The sequence below is a fragment of the Lactuca sativa genome, chromosome 4, assembly GCF_002870075.4.
Source record: "Lactuca sativa cultivar Salinas chromosome 4, Lsat_Salinas_v11, whole genome shotgun sequence".
In the NCBI taxonomy this organism is placed as follows: Eukaryota; Viridiplantae; Streptophyta; class Magnoliopsida; order Asterales; family Asteraceae; genus Lactuca; species Lactuca sativa.
The window spans coordinates 88,832,384-88,859,505 of NC_056626.2; the positions used below are offsets into that span (position 1 = coordinate 88,832,384).

General features: G+C 36.2%; 1 long non-coding RNA gene and 1 pseudogene across 10 annotated transcripts; both read right to left on the reverse strand.

The window, feature by feature from the left end:
• Positions 1-2,697: 2,697 nt before the first annotated feature.
• On the reverse strand, positions 2,698-7,291 carry LOC111919444 (uncharacterized). 10 transcript variants are annotated; one of them, XR_008231638.1, is made up of 8 exons: positions 7,008-7,291; positions 6,422-6,522; positions 5,778-5,873; positions 5,599-5,688; positions 4,650-4,723; positions 4,487-4,568; positions 3,752-3,856; positions 2,698-3,628 (listed from the first exon to the last, which is right to left on the reverse strand). It is a non-coding gene; the product is annotated as an uncharacterized LOC111919444 (long non-coding RNA). The 10 variants fall into 10 exon arrangements; XR_008231637.1 differs by having other exon boundaries at positions 4,287-4,568; XR_008231633.1 differs by having other exon boundaries at positions 2,698-3,856.
• A 1,761-nt stretch (positions 7,292-9,052) lies between these two features.
• On the reverse strand, positions 9,053-12,516 carry LOC111919469 (TATA box-binding protein-associated factor RNA polymerase I subunit B-like; annotated as a pseudogene).
• Between the last annotated feature and the right edge of the window lie 14,606 nt (positions 12,517-27,122).

Below are 27,122 nucleotides of genomic sequence, written 5' to 3' on the forward strand. Positions count from 1 at the left end.
TATTGTTTTGAAATTGTAACGGAGTCATAGTCTGATCTCCAATGGCAATAGAATCCCGAAACAAAGTACCATCATCAAATATGCTCAAATATGTGTTCCTAAATTTGGCATAATCTTTATTCTCCTGCAAGACAAAAAGATATTGTAAATCAAATATGTTCAATCTATATGCAATCATAACTTAAAATAATTAAAAAGAATACTAATCATACCTTTACTTTCTCCTCCCACCACTCAGGCGACACATCTACTAGGCTTCTCGTCCCACCGAGTCCAGTTTCAAGCCTCATTAAGCGGTCATAAAGCTTCCACTCTTTTTTCATGTTCTCCCATTTGTTTGTTAGTTGTTTTTTTTCAAGGTTGTAACCTGTTTTCTCCTTAATGCGTTTTTGTATATTTTCCCATCCAAATTTATCAAAGGAGGTACCAGGTTTATGGCCTTTTTTTGTTCAATCAAGCACGAATCAACAAACACCATGAAGTTACGATTATCCCACCCAAATTTTGGTTTTTCATTTTTAAAGATGTTTCATAATCAATAATTGTAGTGTTGTTTTCATCCATTATCTGTGAATTACATATAGTATCAACATTTAAACAACAAAACAATTTCATTAACCTTCCTAAATGATTTCATTAATTTATCAAAATTCTAATCAAAACAGAAAAAATAGAATATCACAGAATATCAATTTCACAAATCGGTTACCTGTTAACACAAATAACACAAATATCATCCCTAAACAAAAAATTTCATCAACTTCATATTTCATCAATTTCACTAATTATTAATCAATATTTCATCAAGTTCACTAATTATTAATCAATATTTCATCCATATTTCATCAATTTCACAAAGGTATGTTAATCATAGAATATCACAACATATCAATTTCAGAAATCGGGAGGAACAAAGCACAGAATAATCACTATTTCAGATGCGAGAGAACAGAACAGTTCAAGGAAAATTCAAAAACTACATTTCTTTGCTACTGAAAATCGGAAATCGACAGGAAGATATTGTAAATCGGAGATCAGAATCAACTGGAAAAGAAAACAAAACTTACCTGATCGGAGATAGAGAAAGAAGACGCCGATGTTGCAGTGTTGCAGGTCGCTAGTGTTGCAGGAACGATCGAACGAGAGAGTAATGAGGGAATCGTATGCTGTGAATTGAAGAATTGATTAGGATAGATGGGGGGTATATTGGTAATTTAATATTTTTAGCTGTTGAAAAGTTGGAAAAGTCACGATAACGTGACTTTTCAAAAAGACTCAATTTACTCTATTGGAAAAGTCATTTACAAAAGTCCTTTTCACTTTACCAAACATCTTTTTGACTTTTTCTAAAAGATAAAAGTCAAAAGTCATTTTAAAAGTTAAGTCAAACACCCTCTAAACTATGTGGGAGAGTTTTGTCATCGGTAAAAGCCTCCTCTGTGACACTTTTACCGATGGTGAACACCACACCCCAACCATTTTTTTTGCTGGTGGTAAATCTCAATGGTGAACTTTTACCAATAACATTTCTCAATGGTAAACTTTTTTTTTTTGTTTCTTTATTGGTCGTTGTAATTTTCTTTTCTTTTTTCTTTTTTTATTTTTAACATAAATACCACTATATATACCATTGGTAAAAAAACCACCATACCTCATTCGTAGACAAACTATGACAAAAATTGTAAAAACTTATGGGGCGCCTATGTGTCACTCTTTTACTATTGGCAAAAACATCACCACACCCTTTAGCCTATTGTTCATATTCTAAACTTCTTTAAAATAATCGAACTATATATATATATATATATATATATATATATATATATATATATATATATATATATATATATATATAAATGATATAAGTAATCAAAATATATAAAAAAACTAAAATAAAATTAAGAAAAAATCGAATCTATTTGAGAAAATTGGTTGTGCACATCGATTTGAAAACCGATAGCAGCCCCAATTTCAACAGTTTGTCGTAATTCGTCTTCTGATTTTGAGCTTTTATCATCGTCGTCATCATTTTCAAGGGTGTGGTATATGTTAGGAGCCACGACGCCATTGTCAATGGGAGTGGTCGAACCGGTGATGGAGAAGGAGGAGGATGGGGTGAGGGAAGGTGATGAAATTGTCCGATTCCCAATTTGTTTCTCTTTCTCTTTTTAGGTTTGGGACCTCCGCTTTAGATTGTGTGCGAGATGGGAGTTCATTTTTTTGGGCCTGGGAAGAATTAAAAGGAAAGTGGTGGTGGGTTTCGTGTTTAGGAAAAGGCCCAAATGTGGGTTTAACTGGACGTAATGACTCAAAAGTGGGCTCCACTAGCTTAGAATAATCCCTGGCTGGATCAGATGTGTCGTGACACGTGTTTTCAACATCCGAGGTTTTGGGACAAGCACGATTGAATATTCATTTAATGGCTTTAACTTTATTACTAGGAACGTGAGACTCAATTCCTCGTGACATGCTTCATATCAAAATTAATTTCTTTGTTAAAGACTTCTTCGCTTTACACAAAAACCATACCAACACATGCCTTTTTTCGACAGATATGACAACTATAGTTCATAATACCAAATATAGCATACATGTCACAGTGCAGCCATTAAAAGTACTATGCCATGTACTCCACCACTAACCCAAAAAAAAAAAAAAAGGTTATTCCATTTTCTCTCTGTCGCATGATATATCATGTTTCATTAAACTTTTAAATATATAAAAAATAAAGAGAAATTCATGATAGGTAGCAGCTTTAATTCCATCATAACAAACGAATTCTTTCTTAATGCAATACCATACATACATGTACTTAAGGAGCTCGACATGGTCCACATGTGATTGTGTTGTTGTCTTCACTCTATTTGAGACTCGTAAAGAATCATGTGAGCACACTACATAACAAAGAAGATGTCATGTCACATAATAGGAGCAAGCATCTTTCCAAGACATTGAACAACTATAAACATTGTATCATGCATCCTTTTTCTTTCTTGAATATAAATTCTTTCTTTGAACAATTTGGACCTAAATACCGTTCAATTGACAATCAAATCTACTTTTTTGACTTTGAGCTGACAGGAACAACCCATAAGACTTTTCCCGATGGCATTGCTTTTATAAGGGAATAATGAGGTTCTGACTTAGGTAGGGTCTCATAGTGTAGAGCTAAATAAAGAGAGTCTAGAAAATATAGAGGCTAAGGTGTCATATGAGAAAGAAAAGAAAAGTGGAGCCGACATTTCTCTTTATCTTTTGTGTGGCCTTTCTTTTATCTGTATAGAGAGATCACATGTCACTTTCATTTTGATGTCTTTCTGGATGACTTGAACAAGACACCATAGCTATGACGTTCACTTACAGCACAAGTCCGAGTTCTCTCGTCAGTTGCAGTCTGCGTTGACTCATCAACAAGATTCGTCAACCACATTGGCTCCGTATCTTATTGTTTTATTGTATTCAAATTAACTGAAACCATGTCATAAATTGTAACTAGTATTGTAGTTTGCGAGGGTAGAAGAGTAAATTTACTTGCCTTTTGAATTGGATTGGAATCTAACGGAAACAGAAGAAGTAATTCAAGCTGTCGTTTTGTTTGAACTAATGGGTTATTGAGTGGTTCCAGCAGCTGCCATATCAAAACAATAATAAACATGTTAGAAACCACAGCGAAAAAAAAAATGGAATCATGGATTCCGGCAGAGTTGGTTGTTTATTTCAAAATTAAATTTCATATTTGATGGGCTTCAACCATTCATAGGGACAGGTGGAAGGGATTCAATTTCATTCTTCTTTTTAACTAAATGACCAAAAGACCCTTCTTATACATTGAGATAGAGGGAGGACCTTCTTTGACCTGTGTACAACACAATTAGCATTACTTGATTAATTTTTATATGAGTATACAAAAAGCAACTTGCATGGAAAAGCAATGTACTTGACTCCTTTTACCAATATTGGCAATGTATATTATTAGTTTTTACATAACAACATAATCATTTTTTTTTACCAATAACAGCAATGTAGTTACATTTCTTTACCAATAGAACCAATGTACTAATCCTTAATAGCAACTTACTTACATTTCTTTACAGATAAAAGCAATATACTTTGCTATTGTTTGTAAAGAGATTTAAGTATGTTGTTATTATGAGTAAGGAATTGTAAGCAAGTATGATGTTTTTATATGTAAAGATATATAAGTATGTTGCTATTATGGGTAAAAAGTAAAGTATATTGCCAAAACATTGATAAAAAAAATGATGTTGCTATTTCCTGAAATTTACCATATATAAAAATCAACAAGGCTGTCACAGAAGAGTTGGGAAGTTGTTTTCCAGGCAATCCTTGTCACAAGAGAGAATTTTTCTAAAACTTGACCAAAAAATCTCGGGCAGGGTTGTGAGTTTTTTGCCTCTGCCCACTGCCCGAATGATTGTCTTCTGAAGTAGTAACTACTGTATCATTTTAGACCTAAACCACAAACCTGATAATGAGGACATGTTGAATTGCAGCAAGAAACTCCTGGACTCCTCCACTTTAGAAGTAAAGAGGAGGGAATGCTAGACCTAAAATTAAGTAGATCATCACACTACAAAAAACTAAAATAGTAATTTAGAAAAATAGGACATTAACAAATAATGAAGAACCTTGTTTGATCAACTTTAAGGCATATTGACTTGTATGAAATGTTACATTGTCCTTGACATAAACTATTTGTGCCCTAAAACATATCGAAGTGTAAAGCAACATGAATTGATTAAGTAACAGACTAATGAAAGTACAATGCTAAAATTAGTGGACTTTTCAAATTAACATGCCTAGATAAAGAAAAAATGTATAGACTTTTTAAAGTTAAAATGTTGTCACAAATGAAAACTAAAAATTGCAATGTTGTAAAAGGGTTGAATTTTCAAATAGAAACATGCTTTTAAAAATAAAATTCAAGTGCAATGCTTTAATTGGTAGATTTTTCAAAGTAAAATGCCTTGATATGAAAAGAAAAATACAAATTTACAATCTTTTAACAAAAAATCTGAAAAATGCAATAATATCGTTGGGTTTATTTTTCAAAGGGAAAGATGCATATAATAAGAAAACTGAAAGTGCAATGCTAAATTTGGTGGATTTTTTTAAGTAAAATGGTTTGATTGGAAATTTTTTGTACGATGTTTTATACAAAAGAAAGCTGAAAAGTGCACTCCATGCCTCAACAAAGTCGAGCATTCTAAAGGAGGATAAAAAGGGGAATTCACCAAATAAAAAAGCATCTTTGGTAATGGAAGGGTAATTTAGGCATTTTTGGTTTTATTTCTGTTAGGAGGGTTGGCTAGTCATTTTTGTCCCTTGGTTGTTACGTGAATGGAAGGAGAGCACATTGTCATTTTCTTGTAATCTTTTGAGTGATTCCGACTTAATCAGATGTTCTTGTTTTATAAATCAATTTGTAGTCAAGTTCATAGCAGTATTTAGCTATTTATTGCAATTAGCCCATTTGCTTATTAAAGTTTTTGGTTTGAAGTGCTAATCAATGTAAACTACAACAAGAATTTTGGAAGACACAACAAAATAAATAGATGTTTAGTAGAAATAACATACCTGGATTAAGAACTGAAAGTATTTTGCTCTTTCTCAGTGTCTTGGCAATTTGCCACAATCAACTTTCTTGAGAAATCTGATTGTCATACTCTACACAATTATGCATCAAACTATGATCACGGAAGTTTATTTTCTTAATAAGCATGCTATTGAAAAAATAAGAAAGAAAAACAACATACTCATCAACATTGTTCACTACTTCCAAAATGAAATGTAGTTGCCTTAGTAAAAGGTAACCAAACCATTCACTCTTGGTTCATAACATAATGTAACACCTGCATAAGACATAATTAAATGGTAAATATAACCGCTTTTAACCCTAGGGGGGTTTAAAAACATATTTTTACAATCAAACAATGAAGCTTTTCAAATGCATTAACACTAAGCATGGATGTAAAAAAATTTAGAATGGAATAGAAGATATATCGCTTTTTTATATGTAAGAATTGAAGGTTGAATGAATGCAACATGTGTTGAGGTTATTCTATCAAATAGTTTGGCATCCAGACGCATAATAGTAAGTCATTTAGCTTTTTTCAAGATTTGTAGGTGCTCTTAACTGCTCCAGTTAAGTTATTCTTCTATCAAAAAGCCACAAAAAAAGGATTTGTTAGATGAGTAACATAGTTTACTCTTTTTACCAATATGTGCAAGTAACTTTATTTTTTACACAAAATAGCAACAGAGTTACATGTCAAAAAGAAAGAAATGGAAAAAGAAAGTTACATTGCACTCAGTGTAGGAATTGAAATTGGAAAATAATAATAATAATAATAATAATGATAATAATAATACAATACCGCCAACAAAGATAAATATTTACCTAAATTACCTTCCATTGATGTGTATATGTTCTATGGCTTCTTCAACATTGTTCACTACTTTTATAATGGAATGTAGTTGCCTTTGTAAAGTTAACCAAACCTGGTGTTTTTGCATATTTTTAACCAAACAGAAACAGAAACAAAAACAGTAAATACTGAAATACGAGGGAAGATTGTTGACTAAAACATCGTGATCTGATAGAATTAGATTTCACGTCTATACAGTAATCACATCTCAATAGCAGAAAACCCCTGAAGAAATAAAGTATAATAAACGAATAAAAAAAAGTATAAGAACGAAAAGGTGAAGAAGAAGATGAACACCAAGAATCCCAATGAAGAGAACAATAAAACGCAGTTTCCTTTTTAAGTTGTAATGCATCTAAAGCGGTTAGTTAACCTGACAAAATCAGAGTTTACAGAAAAAACCCGCCAACAAAATAGATGAAGAAGAAGGCAGGGAAATACTAGCAAATTAAAATAATACCAATTAACCTTCGATTCTTTCTTATTCAAACTCCAATTTTAATTTTACATGGAAATTACAACATCTTAATCACAAAAAACAACCCTAGAGAAACTTACAACGATCTTGATAATTTCTTGGAGCAGAGAGATGAATGAGAGTTTCCTGAGAAGGTTGGGGGTGTTTAGGCCTCCGGCAGTGGCGCTACCTAGATCACTATGGGTGTGGGGGTGTCTGGGTTTGCTGAGAGCGGAATGAATGAAGAGCGCGCGACCACAAACCAATCCTTTCGAATTCAAAGGGTTTTCTTAGATCTCCGGCGAAGGAAGGTGGTGTATTGGTCTCCGGGGAGAGGAGTTAGAGAGATCGTCAGGGGTCCCCGGGGCTTTTTTGGGTCCGTTGAGAGCGTATATATTGCGGGAAAACGAAGCCAACCCTTTAAATATTATAAAAGCTTTCCAAAATTAAGATTTTTTAATTTGGCTTATAAGAACAAGCATATTAAATTTTGAACTTGTTAATATGCTTAATTCTTGTTTTGTATAGAAAAACTTAATTTATTAAAATGTTTATTTATTAATGGTTTAGGACATTGCAATTGCAATGTTAAAATGAATATTTTATCTTTTCTTCACCTAAGTCTTGGCCTATGATCCTAAAGTCAAAAGTTATTAGGAGTCAAATGTGCATTAAAATGTTAATTGTAGACAAACTTAATTTATTAAAATGTTTATTTATCAATGGTTTAGGACATTGCAATTGCAATGTTAAAATGAATATTTTATCGTTTCTTCACCTAAGTATTGGCCTATGATCCTAAAAGTCAAAAGGTTATTAGGAAGCAAATGTGCATTAAAATGTTAATTGTAGACAAATATGGATTTATACTTAACGTGTTCAAAATATATTATTTGGTAGACATACCGGTATAGCCAGTTTTTGGTGATTCTTTCCGTAAATTAATGACTTTTATATATGATAAAAAAAATATTATCATTGTACATAGATAGTCATTACATAAATTATCAACTGACAATTTTGTTGGAAATACACCGTTAAACTTGTTTTCCAACTTTTTCTAAACCTTTTTAAAACTTCTTTTCAACTTTTTCTAAGACTTGTTTTACATTTTTTTATAATTTATTTTGATGTTTTCAACTTTTCATATATTTTTAACAACTTTTTGAGAATTACTCATTTGTAGGAAAAAAAACAACTAAAAGTTGTAAAAATATATAAAAATAAATAAATAAATACTAAAAAATGGGGGGAAAGTTGTAAATTATAAAAAAAAAAATTACAAAACAAGTTTTATAAAAAGTGGTAATAAAAGTTTGTAAAATGGTTTTTAAAAGTTTAATGGTTTTTTAACATAATTTTTACTTTAATGGTAATTTGCTTAAAGAAAATGGGATAAGAGACTAAATGTAAACAAAGACATAGTTTGATACCCTATAAAGTCGTTAACCAATTGGAAGGTTGTCAAAAACCAGCTAGATCGTCTATTACAAATCAAAATGGTAGATTGCAAACATTATATGTGAGTTAATGGTAAATTTTGTACAAATAAAATACAATGACCAAATATGTACACGGGCTATAGTTTGTCACATTTAATACTTAAAGTTCATTAACCTATCTAAAGGGTCACCAAAAACCGACTAGGTCGTCTATTATTGATAAAAAATGGTAGATTTCAAACATCACATGTGAGTTAATGGTAAATCGTGTAAAATTAAAGTACAATGACCAAATATGTAAACATACCATAGTTTGTTGCATTTAATACTTTGTTACTCTCTTACATTTGTTTTTAAATGTTTTTGAATGATGATACATCTTTGGTACTTTGGTTTCGAACGGTTTAAATTAGTTCTTTGTAATTTAAGGAAGTTAGGTTTGTTATATCAATAGGGACGTATGTCATTTTATTGGACAAAAATCAGCTTTATGGGCTACAATTTAAGGAGCCTAAAATAACCTCAAAAATCAGTTTTATGAGCTGATTTAGAAAGGCATAAGATTTTAGGCTATTTTTGTGTTCCAAATGGTCCTAGAACCGATTTCAACGAACCAAAACATGTATATACAATAACCATGATTTAGAGTCAATAGCATGTTAATCAATGTATGTTTCACGTCATAGATCATATAACCTCTCACCTTTGGGATAATTTATATTTTGGTTATGCAATAAATATGAAGAAATGTTACAAGTTTAACTTAGAAAAATCCATGGATTCATCACCATTCATATCATCTTGTTGACAAAGCTCACAAGACACTTGAAAACTAGGCATTTCTTTCACGCATTGATCAATATTCTTCTCAAGCCACGCCAATCGCCTCTCAAAACTCAACACTGCACCATGCATAACCCTAACATCGAGTCGACCAACTCTCGCACATGATCTTAATAAAATATAATAATCCGCATGTGAAGCATAAGTATAGTTTCCATCGTCTTTTTTCCTTGTATAATGTAAATAATCATCGGGTCTTTTAATGTTAGTCCTTGGAGGAATATAACAAAATCTTTTTTCTTCCATATTTGATATCATTCGTCTTATTGCCTTTTCTTTTTGGGTCTCATTGCTAGTTTCGGAAGCATTCTCATCTTTAGGTTTCTTGACCTTGTTCATGTTAGTGTTGGTTTTGGAAAAATCAAGAGGTCTCTTGTGGGAACCACAATTAGAGCTTGGAGATGATGGCTTGTGATCCTCCTACAAAAAAAAAACAAAAATTATCATGAATTCCATATGTAAATCTCTCCTCAATTATATCATGTCATACATACCTCTTCTTTATGATAATAATTCCAAAGATCTTCTATTATCTGATCTTCTTCATGATCCTCAAATGACAATTCCACACCAGCAAACACCACATTCTTGCAATATTCAAGATACGTTTCAAGATCCCTACCATCAACTACCAAACAAAGACAAGACAATCTGTTAGAAAAATACTAAGAGTAGGTGTAGTTGGATGGAATGGAATAACAAAGGAGCGGAATGGAATGAACAATTCCATTCCTTTCCTTATTCAATCACTAACCTAAACATATGAAACAACTTAACGTATTGTAAATTTCATGAAAATCAAAGGTTGCAACGATTTATACAATTTTTGAGATTAGGGTATAGAGTCTAAATTGAAATTTGTAAGAGCTTACCGCTTGTATCAATGAGTTGACTGTATTTTGACTCAAGCAAAAGTAAAATCTCTGTAGCATCCAAGTTCGATTGTTTCGGTAGTCGCTTATCATAACTCTCAGAAACAAGATTATTAGAAAGAGACGACATCTTGCATTCCGATTCCGATTCCAATTCCGATTCCGATTCCGATTCCGATTCCACTTTTTTATCCAAAATCTTAGATTCCTTTCCGTCTTTTCTCTTCTGAGATGATAAATCCAAACCCTTTTCCCATTTCCCAAAAACCATGTATCTTATAAAGAATCCTAATTGAAAAAATAAGTATAGACAACACACAAGCACGTGTAGGAAGCCGGAATTCATTCCCTGGCAACCAAAGCTCAGGCGGCATTGACCACTCATAAATCCGGGAAGCATGAGGGAGAATGGTCTCAACTGGAAGAGACAGCTGCCCGAGATACCGGGCAGCAATTCCATAGAAGTTGACCGGAGGTAATTCCAATCCAATGGAATGAGCAATTGAAGCAGCTAATGATTCCAGCTTCTGAATAGAAATACAATGTAATGGTCTGAACATACAACTTGAACTTAATGGACACGCGTTAGTTGGGGATCCGATTTGTTTTTCTATTTCAAGAAAGGCTGTGAAATAAGGGAGTTTTCCTTCGAGTGTCCATTTTGCTATATCAGTTGATAAAATTGGCTCTCGTGCCAGGTGGCAGAGTAAAAAAGAAATGGCTAAAGAATAGGGTAAGGGTATTGTTTTGCTTACGGATCTATACCATATCATTACGGATCTTTTTCCAAGTATGTTATGAGGTTCGGATTTGTGTTTAGCATTTGGTGCAACAGCTTCTGTTTCCCCTGATGAATAGAATAAGTAAATGTAAGTATTTCTCTATATAAAAATACCAAAAGAAAACAATAAAACGAATACCTTGTACTTGAGATTCTGATTCATTAATAACCTCATCAGCCCAATCATCAGTGAAAAGCTTAGTGGATGCCACAAATCTTAACCAAATGGGCTCCACCATATCAACAATTATAGGACACACGTTAAAATTTTCAACCAAAGCCTTAAATTGCAACTCAATCATGATCTGCACTCCCATCACATACCTCATCCTAATTTCTGAATAATAATCTTCATAACTCAATGTTCTTGGCCCTCTCCCAAAATCAATAGGCTTAGTGGGACCCACCCCATCATCATCCTCATCATTCTCTTGAGTCCTTAAAGTTTCCCAAAACTGTGAAGGAGGTTGGGATTGAGAGAGAGGTTCAGGTTTGACCACAGCTACACGTCTTTGCACAATTCCACCAACATTTTCCTTTGTTAAAAGCATCTCATTATCATCAACAGCTGTATCCCTGATTCCATCTGCTTGAGAGCCACATCTTTGGCAGTAAAAGAAGCCATCTGAACCATCATCCAATCCCACAAAGCCACAAACTTGGCATTCCAAACCTAATCCATCTGTCATCTTTGGATTGGGTGCCTAATTGCCTATAGAAACACAACATCATGTAAGAAATGAGAAGTTTAGACTCTTATTGGTTTTGGACTTAATGATTCTTTTGCAAAATGCTAACTATTTGAATTTGATTGGTTTTCTTTGATAACTTGGTTTGATTAAATAAGTTACAGGTTGAAACAAGTAATTATTTACACTGATTGCTTTCTTTAGTAACTTAGTTTGATTGGAATTGCTTTCTTTAGTAACTTAGTTTGATTGGAATAAAGAACAATTTGGAACAAATAAGAAAATAAAAAACTAAGAAGGCTTGCAATCAAGTTCAAGTACTCATGAATTTCAAATAAAAAACAAAGTAAACAGTTACCCTAATCCTAATTCAAATAGAAAAATCCAATTGATTGTAATGGATATTTAATTACCAGCTCTAATCCTAATTCAGTGGATTTAAAATTTGCCCTAATCAGTAATCATTACTGGAGCAATAAACATAAACAAACTGACCTTGTTTGAGTGAGATCGAGCGTGAATCGAGTGAGAGATAGAGGGTGCTTGGCTAAGCTTATTAAAAATGCTTTTAACTATTTAACTTATAGTTTATTAAGTTACAGCGGTTTGGAGTTTTTAAAAAGTGATTGGCTAATCCTTCAAACTCCTCGGTATTTCATTCAAAACCAATCCTTCAAGCTCTTTTATGAGTTTGTTACGCATCAACTGATAGAACTAACAAAATAATCTAACAAAAACCAGGAACAGAAAAAGAATGAAAGGCTAGGAAATAAAATCGACAGCAAGAGAGGGCTCGACAGCAGGAAAAATTGAACAAAAACGAACCTTAGCTGTGGGGTCGAAGGTCGCCGGTGTTGCTGTGGGGTGCGACTTGTCTCCGGCCGGTTGCTTCACAGGGGAGGAGGTGAGCAGGGATGGCTAGCTTGAGGAGGCGACGATCGACAGAAGCAGGCGTTTGTGTCGCTGTATCTTTATTTTACCATTTAATAAAGTTATAAAGATCTATTAATTTATTTTGACGAATATTATCTCTATAATTTTTTAAGACTTGTGTGTTAGTCTTTTAAACTATATGAAATGGCTTATTTACCTTTTTAAATTTTTTTTTTATCTTTTTCTTTAACTAAAACTTATTAAAAAAGAGAAAAAACATCACCTAACCCTCATATACCCTCCTTCTTTCTCATTCTATACCCTACCTCTATTCTCACTTGGTAAAAACAAACCACTATGACCAAACCTCCTGCGCCATGATCGTCTTCCTCCCCTCTTTCATTTTACGGAGTTGTATCTCGGACCATAAATCGATGGTGACCAATCGGAAAAATAGATTTTACACCGAGGCTTCAAGCATATAAAAATTTCATAGGATACATAGGCCAGCAAGGGATTCTTTTGTGAATAATCAACACAGATTTGTTAATAATCATGATAATGTCAATTTTACGTTGGTTAAATCCGATTAGCAAGAAAGAGGATTAGAGTTTGAGTAGGATGATTTAAGAGTTTCAATTTGTAATCTTCAAGAATCATACTGTTACGGATAAATAATAAAAGATGAAAAAATATTTGGAGATTAGGAAGAATGATTTGTAACTGTTGTTGAAGATGATGGGTCTGAAGCTCTGCCAATGGATGGTGATATTGCTACTGAGCCATTGTATTCTAATTTTCTAATTAATATATGCTTCAGTTTTATAAGTTTTTGAGTTGATCAGCTTGAACCATTCTAAAAGGACATGTTCTATTTGTCCAATAATCGTAGTCTATGTTTTGTATAAGTATAATATTTTTCATTTGATCCTTTAATATCATGGTTTTCAAGTTGTTCAATATATATATATATATATATATATATATATATATATATATATATATATATATATATATATATATATATATATATATATATATATCATGGTTTTTGATTTTGATGTGTTAATACAAAAATACTTGTAACATCCCAAAAATTAAGGGTAGAATTTCATTTTTATTATATTCAAAACACTAGAGTAATTCTTTCCAAACATAACCAAACATTTCAATACAAAACATTTATCAGAGTTCATTTTCAAAGATCACATATTGCGGAAAACACGAGTGTATGCGTTGCGATCAAGCCGTGCCCTTTCCCTTCAAATTGGAAATACCTGAAGCTGAAAATTACAAACTATAAACATGAAGCTTAGTGAGTTTCCCAAATACCACATATCATACACATCAAACGAGCCTTACATAACATACATAAACATACTCAATAGGGGTGTTATGTGCCAACCATAGTCTTGCCATTATGCCACGAGCCGCCTTGTGGTCTTCCTTGCCAGGCCGGGGGCCACAACCCTGGGTCTTACAGACAAGTGCCAGGAGCCACCTCCTAGTCTTCCATGCAAGTATCACAAAGACAACTAGCATACAATCTACAACTACTTAACTAACATTTGTCAAAGTTCAGACTCTGGTCTTTCATACAAATTGCCAGGAGCCGCCTTCTGGTCTTTCATGCAAAATACTAATCACCTCCTGGTCTTCCTACCATACATAAACCAAATGGGTCGGCATTGGTGCCTTCGACCCATAGAACAGTGAGGAGACTCACCTTGAATGTTGAAGCTCACTACGAGAAATTCTTAGCTGCTGACCTGACGACTTCCTAAGCTATCAATACCAGAATATCACCCGATTAGCCATTGGGTTTCAAACTATGATCAATAATCCATACTTGGGGTAAAATGACCATTTTACCCTTGATCCAACATGAACCAAAACTAAGGCCGAAGCCCGAAACCAAAAAGGCCCAAAACTATAAAATACATAAAAGCCCGCTAATGGCCTAATTTTCCAAATTGGGTCCAACCCTATATGGGCCTTATCCTAAAGCCCAACAATTTCTGGTCCAATAATAAATCTCTGATGGCCCAAAGGCCTAAGCCCATTAGGCCCACAAAAGTCCAAAACCATTAGGCCCACCAAGGCCTAATACAAAACCTAGGCCCAACTAGACATGCCTAAACAAGAGTCCATGACTCTAAGATTCCTCTAACCAATAATCCCAACATACAAAACTCAAACCCAAGTCCGAAGCCCAAACATGAACAAGCCCAAAATCCCACAGATGCATGTACCCAGGGCGTACCCCCTAGGTACGCTCAGCGTACTCAAGGATACACATTGGGGCTTCAAGTCGGTACGTGGGGCACATGAATTTATCCGGGGCATATCCGCTATTTCTCCAAAACTCATATCATGACTTAATCTCTTAAGTCCTTCCATCAAAATCTCAAAACACCTTCCAACTAAGCTCTTAATGCATAAATTCGGCACCTTTATGCATTTACATGACTCAATAGGACCCAATAACCATTTAAATCCATTAAGACCCAACAAGAACATGCATGGGACATTTTCTAAACACCAAGCAAGCATTTTTATGAACTTATGACCTTAGAACTGCTAAAAGTGGCAACTTAAAGCTCCTAGAGTGGTGTCCAACCACTAGATCTCACTCTTGAGGTCAAAATGGGACCAAAACCCACATAATCTTATATCTCAACTTCTAAAGGGCAATTTAAGAACTTTTTACCTTTTTATGAGCTAAGAATATAGCAAATAGTCCATATCCACAAGCCTTCCCCTTAATTCACCACCTTGCAAACACTTCCACTCTTGAATGTACACTAAAACCCACCAAAGATGCACATAAAAAGGCTCACAACACCCTTGGATGAGGCTACAGCTCACGATTAGGGTTTATGAAAATGAAGGATGAAAGAGAGGCTCACACAATTTAGGGGTGAGCGCGGTGCGGTTCGGTGCGGTTATTAGCTAAAACCTCACCACTAACCACAAATACGGTTAATCCATTTTCAAAACTAGATGGTGCGGTTATTTTTGCGGTGCGGTTAGGCGGTTATTTTTGCGGTGCGGTTTGTTTTTTTTGTGTTGCGGTTATTAACCGCATGAATTTTGTGTCGTTATTTTATGTGGTTTTTAACCACAAAAAAACCTTAAGGTATAAGAAAATTAACTTAAATCACAAACAACTAATATCTTAAAAACATCAAATCAATAGTAAGTAACAATAAATATCTTAAAATTGTCTAATTTCACAATTTTTTAAAATTAAACATAAAATACTTTTGTCTTCTAGTATTTATCCATATTTCATCCATGAAACCTGTCTTATTTTTAATATTTAATATGTTAATAATTAATAAAAAAATTGTATATAATATATACTGTGCGGTGCGGTTTTTTTTGCGGTTTTTGAAAACCAATAACCGCGTCGCACCGCAAGTTTGCGGTTTTTGGAAAAAAGAAAACCTCACCATCGATTTTTATTGCGGTTGCGGTTAATCGGTTGCGGATTATGCGGTTTTTGCGGTTAATTTTTGTTGCGGTGCGGTTTTTGCTCACCCCTATCATACATGGTTAAGGTGTTTAAATAGTGAGTCAACTCTAAAATTTAGGGTTTTGGGATCCTGCACACTACGTTGGGTGTAGTTCTAGTATGCTGGGTGTACAGCTCAAACCCCCTGCGTCCATTTTCGAAATTTATGTTGGGCGTACTCAACCAACACGTGCTTGCCCTCCTTGCATGCATGGTACTGATTTGCCAAATATTTTCATCAGGGGCCAATACTGCCAAATTCTTCAAAATACCATAACTCCCTCGTCCTAAGTTCGTTTCCAACGAACCTTATATCCACGAAAAGGTGGAGAGAAGCCCTATGCTCCTAACAACACACCCAACCCTTAAGACCTCCTGAACAAAAGCCAAAATCCATAAAAGATTGAGATATCCAATTACGATTATACATTTGGCCTCCGAAGACACAATCGAACACTTTGATCACTTATACTATGACTCCCACATCTGAAATGGGCCAAATCCTTTCTTTCCAAGGCTCTAAGCCTCATGAACTTTGAAGATTGGGCCGCAGCCCCAAATAAAGAAGCAAGTCTGAAACCGAGTGTTACAATACTATTATTTTTCTGTCCAGTGGAATAGTTGTTCTTCATATAGTCTTTTATCCTTTATGTTTTGTTGTTGTTAGATCTATACATTTTTATGTATTGTTTCAAATGCCCTTTTTGGGATTTTGCCTGCTTGTAGTGTTTGCTTTTCTTGTTCTGGAATCTAATAGAGGAACAATGTTATATTCTATATGAATCTAGGATGCCATGGTTCTATATGAATCTAGGATGTCATGGTTATGTTTCCCTATTCTAATCCACAAGTATTCATGACTTTACTGGTTGTTTGTAGATACAATGGTTGTGATGAGTGATGACCACCATTAGTTATCAGATTTGGATCTCCACCAATTGTTTGTTTATTGACGAAATCATGGAACGTGTGAGGAAAATTAATGCAGTGATAGGGTGGAGGAAGGTGGCAGCTGAAGTGATTGAACAATGAAGAAGGTTGTTAAGAGAGAAAGAGAAAAGGATAAAGGGTGAGAGAGAAAGAGAAGACAGGATGAATGGGGGTTGGGTTTTTTCTTTTTTAAGGAAAATTACATAAATGAAAAAAGGAAAATTACATAAATGAAAAAAGGAAAATTAAATTGTAAAATGGTATAATAGTAATTTCAAATCAAATTTGTAACAAAAATGTAACATCCCAAAATTCAAGCCCAAAAATTTCATTTTGATATAATAAGTAAAAAAAAACATTTTTACCAAAATATGGTCAAATAAACAACACATTTCAAAATCATAATGTTGTGTCCCAAACTATGACATCAAAAGTAATGAAAATCAAAGTACAATCCCAGAAACTCAATGCGGAAACCATGTGTGTGTGTGTGATGCACTGCTACACCGCCGGCACCTTCCCCTTCGACAAAGAGGTACCTGAAACCAAAACCAAAACTGTAAGCACAAAGCTTAGTGAGTTCCCCCATCATACAACATACCATACAATATCATCGGTATCTTTTAACCGGTAGCCTTCATTGGTATCTTTCAACCGATAACCATCATCAGTATCTTTCAACCGGTAACCGTCATCAGTATCTTTCAACCGGTAACTGGGAACTATTTCACCCCTACTACTAGCATACAACAATAGATATAAGCATTTAGTCAGGCATATCCGGGTACTGACTTACCCTTTGGTCCTAAGGACCACTGTCAGGGGAACTAATCCCTACTATACACATAACATATCATACAAATAAATCTCATGACCAAAGAACATAACTAGACCAAGATAATCATCACGAAGACAATCATCTTTTAAATACCCCTTTTTGGTGGGCCGACATTGTGGCCGTAGACCCAACCCTACTGGAAGGTAACTCACCTCAATGTCGTGCAGTGTTTGAATTTTCCTCGGCGCACAAGTTGACTCCCTTCGACTCCTCAATCCCTACACGACAACCTTCAAGTCAACACACAGCACGTGCAACCTTAAACAGGGTTAGTCCAAGTCCAGTCAAAGTCAACTTCAAGTTGACCCGACTCGTCGAGTCCTTAACCCTTTACTCGTCCTTATCCATGACTTGACTCGTCGAGTTTGGCATCGACTCGACGAGTTCCTCTCTCATATGAACACCGTATGAACCTCATCCGACTCGCCGAGTTCTATGAACACTCGTCGAGTCCACCTTCATATGATGAACAAGTCCTGTCCTCGACTCGCCGAGTTGTATGAACAACTCGTCGAGTTCATCTCCAATCTTAAGGAGATTGCCTTGGACTCGCCGTGTCTGTTCTAGCACTCGTCGAGTCCCATGAACTCTAGGACTAAAATTATGTCCAATGCGTTGGGTCACTCTTTCTGTCCGGCTACAACCCTTTTAACACTCAACTGAGTTCTTTGACCCTCAACAGATTTGGGACTCAAAGCCTTGGACTCGTCGAGCCCCAGGAACGGACTCGTCGAGTCGGTCACGTCCACACTCTAAATCCTCGATTTTTGATGTACATCCTTTGATCAAAAGATAGATCCAAGCTTCTACAATCGATCTAGCACATAAAGTTACAAACTTTACGTGCTTGCATGGGACTTTGAGCTCGAAAAGACATAAAACAAGCTCTTAAGATGCATGGGACCCTTCATGGGTACAAAAGCAGCCCCTAACTGCCTTGTGAATCTCTTAATGACTTGATTTAGAATCCCCAACCCCAACCATGTTTGCAATTATGGTTGGTCACCAAAAATGGCTTATAAAAGCCCTAAATCTCCCAAAAGAGGGATCTAACTAATGAAAGGGCAAGGTTACAGCTTTTTACCTTCAATGAAATATAGAAGGTGCACAAACTCGGGTTCCCTTGGTCTCTACTCGCTTCCTCAAGCTTTTCTCCTTCCTTCTTAAGACCACAAACACCAAAATCCACCAACAAGGCTTAGATTGCTTCAATAACGGCTAGGGTTTCAATGAGAGGTGTTCTGGGAGCATAAGGGACGTTGTGGCCGACATAACATTGTTTAAATATAGTGAAAACCCTCGGATTAGGGTTTTTGTCCAGACAGGGTCTACTCGTCGAGTCCGGGGCCCAACTTGTTGAGTCCATTGCTTAAACCTCACGTCCCATCCCGCTTCTACTCGGCGAGTTGGTCCTTCAACTCGCCGAGTCCAAGGCCAAAAATGCAAAATACTTAGATAAAAATAAAAAGAAATACGTACCAAGAACCAGGTGCTACAAATCTCCTTACTTATTTTAGACTTCGTCCTCGAAGTCTGCTGCTCGTTCCTGAAACAACTCTGGGTAGTGCTCCATCATCTCGTCCACCGGCTCCCAAGTCCATTCTGAGCCCTTTCGGTGCTGCCATTGCACCTTCACGAGTTCCACTCTCTTGTTCCTCAGGTCCTTCGACTTCCGGTCGAGGATCGCCACAGGTCGCTCAATGTAGTTCAGGCTGCCATCAACCTGAATGTCCTCCAAGGTTACCACTGTCGAGTCGTCCACCAGGCACTTTGGCAGCTGGGAAACGTGGAAAGTGTTGTGGATCTGCTGAGTTTGGCTGGCAGATCCAGCCTATAGGCCACCTTGCCCACCCCTGGTTATAACCCTTAACGGTCCAATGTACTTGGGTCCTAACTTGCCCCATTTCCTGAATCGGATAACGCCCTTCCATGGCGACACCTTCAGGAGAACCATATCCCCGACCTGTAACTCCAGGTCTGATCGGCGCTTATCGGCATAACTTTTCTGCCGAATCTGAGCAGTCTGAAGCCTGCTCCGGACCTGATGGATCCTCTCTGTCGTCTTGAGCACTACTTCGGTGCTCCCCATTACCCTCTGGCCAACCTCGCCCCAACATATCGGGGTCCTACACTTCCTCCCGTACAACATCTCGAAGGGAGGACGATCGATACTCGAGTGATAACTATTGTTATAGGAGAACTCCGCCAAAGGGAGGTAGGTATCCCAACTACCTCCGAAGTCTAACACGCATGCTCACATCATATCCTCCAGAGTCTGGATGGTCCGCTCACTCTAACCATCTGTCTGAGGGTGAAAGGCGGTGCTAAAATGCAGACAAGAACCCATCTCATCGTGAAACTTCTTCCAAAACCTGGAAGTGAACCACACATCTCTGTCTGAAATCACCGACATTGGCACCCCGTGCCGTGCCACCACCTCCCTGATATAGATGTCGGACAGCTTCTCGGCCGAGATGCTCTCCTGAATTGGAATAAAATGAGCGCTCTTGGTCAATCGATCGATGATGACCCAAATCGAATCCACCCCTCGCGCGGTCCTGGGAAGCTTTGTGATAAAATCCATCGTAATGTCCTCCCATTTCCACAGCGGAATGTCTAACAACTGCATCTTGTCGTGTGGCCTCTGGTGCTCGACCTTGACCTTCCTACAGATCAAGCACCGCTCCACGTACCATGCTACATCTCATTTCATGCAGGGCCATCAATAGTCCAGGTGAAGATCCCTATACATATTTGTCGCCCCGGGATGAATGGAGAATCAGGATTTGTGTGCCTCCTCCATCATAACCTGATGCACACCCCCGAGGTACAACACCCACACCCTACAATGCAGTGTCAATAATCCTCGACTTTCATAGTCGAATGAGGAAACCTGTCCCACAATCCGCTCGCTCTTCTGATGTTCCTCCTTCATGGCCTCCTGCTGGGCCTCCCGAATCCGCTCCAAAAGCGGAGTCACCACTATCATCCTCAGACAAATATCCCTGATCGGCGCTGCCTTGCGACTAAGCGCGTCGGCCACCACATTGGCCTTTCCTGGGTGGTAGAGGATCTCACAGTCATAATCATTTACCACATAAATCCACCGACGCTGCCTCATATTCAGATTTGGCTAGTCCATGAGATACCTCAGGCTCTTGTGATCCGTGTAAATCGTACAACGAACCCCATAGAGGTAATGACGCAAAATCTTGAGGGCGAACACAACAGCCCCCAGCTCTAAATCGTGCGTTGGGTAATTCGCCTCGTGAGGCTTCAGCTGCCTCGAAGCGTAAGCAATGACATGCCCTCTCTGCATCAATACTGCGCCCAAACCCAAGATTGACGCATCATAATACACGATAAAATCCTCCATGCCCTTTGGCAGGGCTAAGATTGACGCCTCGCACAATATCTGCCTCAATGTCTCGAATGCAGCCTGCTGCTCAGGCCCCTAACGAAAGACCACGACCTTCCTTGTTAGCCTGGTCAGGGGTACGACTATCTTGGAGAAATCCTAGATGAATCTCTGATAGTAGCCGGCTAATCCTAGGAAACTCCGAATCTCAGATGGAGACCTCGGAACCTCCCATCTCATCACAGCCTCCACTTTCGCCGGATCTACCAAAATCCCGTTTTGGTTGACAAGGTGCCCAAGAAACTGCACCTCGCGCAACCAAAACTCACACTTGGAGAACTTAGCATACAAGTTCTCCCTTCTCAAAGTCTCCAGAACCTCTCATAGATGCTCCTCCTACGTCTTGGAATAGACCAAGATGTCATCGATGAAAACTATCACGGACCGATCCAACATCGATCTGCACACGCGGTTCATGAGATCCATGAACGCGACGGGAGCATTGGTGAGCCCGAAAGGCATCACCACGAACTCATAGTGGCCATAGCGCGTCCGTAACGTCGTCTTCTGTACATCCTCCTCTCTGACCCTCATCTGATGATATCCTGATCGCAGATCGATCTTGGAGAACCAAGATGCTCCCTGTAGCTAGTCAAAGAGGTCACCAATCCTCAGGAGTGGGTAACGATTCTTCACCATTACCTTATTCAGCTCCCGATAATCTATACACATCCAATGCGACCCGTCCTTCTTCTTCACAAACAAAATCGGGGCTCCCCAGGGTGAACTGCTCGGTCTAATGAATCGCTTGTCTAACAGCTCCTGCAGCTATGTAGACAACTCTTGCATCTCAGGAGGAGCCAACCGATACGGTGCCTTGGCTACCGGAGCCGCACCAGGGACCAGGTCGATTATGAATTCCACTGCCTCTCTGGAGGTACACCGGGCAACTCCTCGGGGAAACGTCCTCAAACTCTCATACTACGGGCACATCGCCCACTGTCGCCCTACCCGCCTCCTGGGTATTCATAATATAGGCGACATAACCTGCGCAACTCTGCTGAAGGTAGCGCCTAGCCCTCGCTGCTGAACATACAAAAATGAATAAATTCATTTAAAATACATACCAGGAACCGGGCATTATAGAAGAACCCGTTTTCCTTTTAATTTTAGCATTTGATGTTGGCCTTAGATTCGAAACTTGACTTCTTTTTGTTACCTCATCATATGTCGAATGTTCTTCCTCTGACTGCGAACAAACCATAACTAGAAACTTCTTCTCCAATTGAAAATTTTCTTTTCTGTTCCTTTGACATCAAAGAATCTTTCACATCATTCATAGTGATTGTTTTTCTACCATACAACATGGTGTCAACGAAATTCTCGTAAGGGTTCGGCAGTGAAACATAAGATGATAAGTACTTGATCTTCATCTTCAATATTTACATTCACACCTTGTAATCCAAGATGCACATATTGAAGTTATCCAAATGATCCTTCACTAGCGTGTTTTCCAACATCCTAAGAGTATACAAACGTTGCTTTTGGTATAGTCTGTTCGTCAGAAAATTGTTCTGATACTTGTCACATAATTTTTCCCAAATCCCAGATGCACTCGTTTGATCCATGACCTCTCTCAATACTTTGTTTGTCAAACTCAACAAAATAATGTTATGCGCTCTTGCCAGAATATTCACCTTCCTTTCATCTTCCATGTCCTTTGGTAGTTTTGCTTCTCCTTCCAATGTCATTGCACATACTTATTGAACCTGAAAAGATTTCATATTCACCTTCCACAAAGTGAAATCATTAGAACCATTGAACTTCTCCAAATTGAATTTCTAAGATGACATAGTCAATCAACAGAACACCAACCGCAGCTCTAATACCACTTGTTATGAAAATCAAACGATAATTGTCAAGAGTCAGAACAAATTTGATGCCACTTGTCCAGTTCTAATTAACCTTATTAGGAAGTAATGTAGATAATGTTGGATTAAGGTGTCTAAGGTCGTAACTAAATTGTTATAATGTTGATGAATAAAAGTAAAGTCCTTTTTGGGTTGCCCTCATAACCAATAAATCGCTTAGATTGATTATACGAGAAAGATAAATGTTTTATTAATATATTATATGACTAATATATGAATTAGAGATAGTTATAATTAATTTACAATTAATCAAAATTGATTTGGAATTAATTTTGGGTTAATTAGAATTAATTATAACTATCTCTAATTCATATATTAGTCATATAATATATTAATAAAACATTTATCTCTCTCGTATAATCAATCTAAGCAATTTATTGGTTATGAGGGTTAATTATAATTAATTAAAACTTGAAGGACTATAGTTTTAACTATTCAAAAGTTGAGCAGATGACAGGTTCCAAAACCTTCATGTGATTGACGGTTTGGAGGCTCCTATTTGAATCTTCTAAAAGCCTTCATGAAGATAATTAAAGAACTATATAACTACCTTAGTTGAAATAATATTATTTTATGTTCAAATTAGGGTTTCTCAGGTGGTGCCCTCCCTCTTTGAGGTCGAGGGTTCAAGTTCCGTTGTTGACATAAGTGAAATAGGTGTTGGTAGCTTAGGAGTAGATTAGAATTGTTGGTTCAAAAAAAAAAGTAGGGGCTTGGACTTTGAATTTTCGGCCAGTGCAATCAGATATACCAAATCTGAATATTAGCCTCCTCCCCCATCTCTCCAAAATCTTCTAGGGTTCTTGTGTTGTAGGTGTGAACCATTAGAGGCTTGCACACAATTGAAACTAGTTTTCAAGAGACTATTGGATTGATCTAGTTGGATCAAATAGGTTTGTTTACAATAAAAAATCAGAGGTATGTTATTCCATTTTTGAATTTCGATTTCAGTTAGGGTTTAAAAGTTTTGTTGTTCAATAGTATGTTGTTTCAATAGAGTTATGACATAGATAAAATTAAGTTATATGTACCCTTAAGAGTTTCAGGTATTTTCAGGATTATTACATGTAAAACCCATTAGTGGTATCATAGAATTAAATTGCCTAACAATTGAATATGCATTGGTTGAACTTAAACAATTGAAGGATTGTAGAATCGTAATTCTGTTTCATCAACACGTCATGGGATCTTCTGCCACGTCGTGACCAATGTATGATCCACATTTTTTTCTCTTCTGCCACGACGTGGAGTTTTATTTTTCATATCTTAGGGATCTCTATTCAACGAATTTTTTTATGGATAATTAAGTTTTTGATTAGGATAATTATATTAATAAATATTGCTTTAATTGGATAAAATCTGCATATTTAATTTGGTAATCTGATTTCCTAATATCTTGAATCTTCGAATTATCCTCATGATTTAATTAAAATTTAATTATTTGATTAATTAAAAAGATTAATTTTGAAATCATTAATATAAATTTCTAAACTTTGTTTTAAATGTTTAAAATACACCCTTATACTTATACTTGTATATATATATATATATATATATATATATATATATATATATATATATATATATATATATATATATATATATATAAAGTTTAATACTATATTTATAACAAGGGTCAGGTGAATTGCTAGTATGCTTCATTCACGAAGCCATGCTATAAAGAGGGTATAAGGAAGCGACCTATAAAATGGTCGTTGAATGGGTGTCTATTCTCACCCACCGCTCTTTTTTTTGGTGGAGGGTCGTTTGCAGATTGGTTTCAATAGGACATAACCTCATTAAAAGTATAATGTTATGAAGTAATAGAACCTTTTATAAAATTTCCAACTCTAGTTACTTTAGTAAAAAATGTGAAAGTGTATACTAATCCATGGAAACGCACATCAATCCTTATGAGTCATTATTGGAGCGTATGTGGTTAACCAACACACTAATTGGGGAATGTAAAGTTAAAATGATGGCACAACTCAAAAATTATCATCAATTAATGGAGTGTGAGTGGTTTATCGACACATTAATTTTAGATGATAATCGACATTGAGGCTGTCAAGCAAGTTTGCATGGTTATTCATATCTTGTTTGTGATATTTGACATCCCAGTCACAAAATTGAATATCATAATCGAGATTAAACATTCCATTGATAAGATTCAATGAATCTCAAATGGTCTAGGAATTTTATATAGATTGAAATTGGTAAAATGCATTACCTACCTTAAATGAATTCGTGATTAGATTACGACATCCCTTTCTTAATTTCGAATTGCATTATTGGATCCTAGCCGTGAATATTAATTTGGGTTAAAATATCAAGGATTTAATCAAATAACTAAAATCTTGTCTTTATTTTTAGAAAATGTCTTAAATTGGTGAAATTCCTCCTCCTCCTCCTCCTCCTCCTTCAAACCACAACTTCACTCCACTATCGATCCTTGCTAAGGACAAGCTTGTCGGTCCAAACTACTTGGACTAGATGAGGAATATGAAGATGATGCTTCGCTATGAGAAAAAAGAGAATGTTCTCACTACTCCTATTCCAAAAATCAACAAAGAAACTGGCACTCTTGAGGAGATTGATGATTATGATCAACACGTGTATGATGGCATGAAGGTCTCTTGCATTATGATTGCAACTATGAAACCTAAGATCCAAAAGATTTATGAGGATTACTAGCCATATGAACTTGACACAAACTTGTCTCAAATGTTCTATAAGAAGGAAAGACAAGAGCATTATGATGTGGTCAAGTCCCTTATGACGTGCAAACTAAAAAGAAAAGGAATCTATGTGCGCTCATGTGCAGAAAACGCAGAAGCATGTGGAAAGATTGGAAAAGCTAAATGTAAACTTTGTTAAGGATCTTGCCATTGACATGGTCCTTAAATCTCTGTGTAGTAGTTATGATTAGTTCATATTGACTTATCATTTGAACAATACAGAGACCAAGTTGATTGAACTTCACAATCGATTGCAAATGGATGAAGTAGGAATGAAGAAGTCTCATTCCAACAGTTCGGCAAATGCCCTTGTCATGGCTATCCAACAAAGCGAAGGAAAGAAGAGAAAGGCTCCTTCTTAATCCAAATGGAAAGGGAAGTTCCATCATGGAGAGTTTGGTGGATCAAAACCAAAGCCAGTTGATTCATTGAATTTTAGAATCAGTGTCTTTTTATCGAATCTGAGTTACCGACTCTCATTTGAAAGACCAACTTCAATACTCCTCTTGTTGCTAATCTAAAGGAAGTCGTGTGCTTTCATTATGGCCAAAAGGGCTATTGGAAAAGAAGCTGCCCCAAGTACTTGCAAGAAGTGAAAAATGCTAAGGCCAAAGCAATTGGGTCTTCTTATGGTACGTATTCTATCCAAGTCAACAGTACTACTATTTCAAATTCTTAGGTTCTTGATATAGGATGTGGTTTCCACATTTTTTCCAATATGCAGAGACTATAGGAAAGTAAAGAGGTCGAGCATGGGAAACTGAATCTAATCATGGGAAATAAACAAAGATCGACTATTACCAGGATTGGAACTTATGATCTTATGTTTGATAGTTTTAGGGTTGATTTGAATAATTTTTGTTATTCGCTAGAAATGGCTCAAAACATTATTTATTTTCATGCTTTATTTTGACAAGGATATCATTATGGTTTTGATAATAAAGATGGTACTATTTTAGTTTATTTTGATGGTGCATTTAGTTTCAAAGCTTATCCTTATGACGGTGTGTGAAACTATTGTTTGTGTAAATGAATTAGCCAACAATGTGTATAATATTGGTTCTTCTAATATTTAGACAAGTCATGCCTATGGCATTGTCGTCTTGGACACATCAACAAGAAACACATCTCCGACTCCAAAGGATGGAGTGTTGGAATCATTTGACCGTAAATCAGATGATGAATGTGAATCTTGTTTGTTGGGCAAGATGACTAAATCACCTTTCATTGTTACATGTAAAAGAGCTGAAGATTTTTTGGCCCTAATATATACGGACATATGTGGACCATTCAGATCTACCACAAAGGATGCAAATCACTACTACATTACATTTATTGACGATTATAGTAGATATGGTTATATTTACTTGATCAAACATAAATCATAAACTTTTGAGTAAATTA